At 37.9% G+C, this 504-nt stretch overlaps 1 protein-coding gene across 1 annotated transcript in view; it reads right to left on the bottom strand.

Moving 5' to 3' along the window:
- The window catches only part of LOC105309043 (olfactory receptor 7A10-like), a 9,065-nt gene that overhangs the window by 912 nt on the left and 7,649 nt on the right, over positions 1-504 (bottom strand). The window lies entirely within an intron of this gene.

Below are 504 nucleotides of genomic sequence, written 5' to 3'. Positions count from 1 at the left end.
TTAGGAATTTTGTACTTATATCACAAGTTAAGAGCTGTTTTACAGGCCCTTATTATAAAATGTTTGTAAATTTTGAGAGATACACTTCAATAATTTTATGCCATGCAATTTGAGTTTACTACTTCACGGACTGATTTAATCTTTTTAAAAAGTCCATTCTATGAGGTAGTATTATTATGAACTCCATCCTTTTATGTAGAAGTGGGGCTTGAAGGAGTTTAGTGTCTGTCCTACGTTACAAACTGAGTGAGGATGGGCCTTGATTGGAATCTGTCAGAATGTTTCCAGTTTTCAAACTCTGGGCCAGTGGTTCCCAACCAGAGATGATGTTGCCCTTGGGTTATTTGGCAACATCTAGGGAGGCTGCTAAACACTTACAACACCCAACACAAGTAATTATTCTGCCCCAATTGTCAACGTAGAAGGTGATAAAACTTATTCTAGACCAGATCTTCTCCAACTTCACTGTGCATGTTACTCACCCAGGATTCTAGTTCAAATGCA

This window comes from Pteropus vampyrus, unplaced genomic scaffold, assembly GCF_000151845.1.
Source record: "Pteropus vampyrus isolate Shadow unplaced genomic scaffold, Pvam_2.0 Scaffold662, whole genome shotgun sequence".
NCBI classification, from domain to species: Eukaryota; Metazoa; Chordata; class Mammalia; order Chiroptera; family Pteropodidae; genus Pteropus; species Pteropus vampyrus.
Note: the sequence above shows the minus strand (reverse complement) of the source record. Positions and strands in the feature narration are given on the sequence as shown.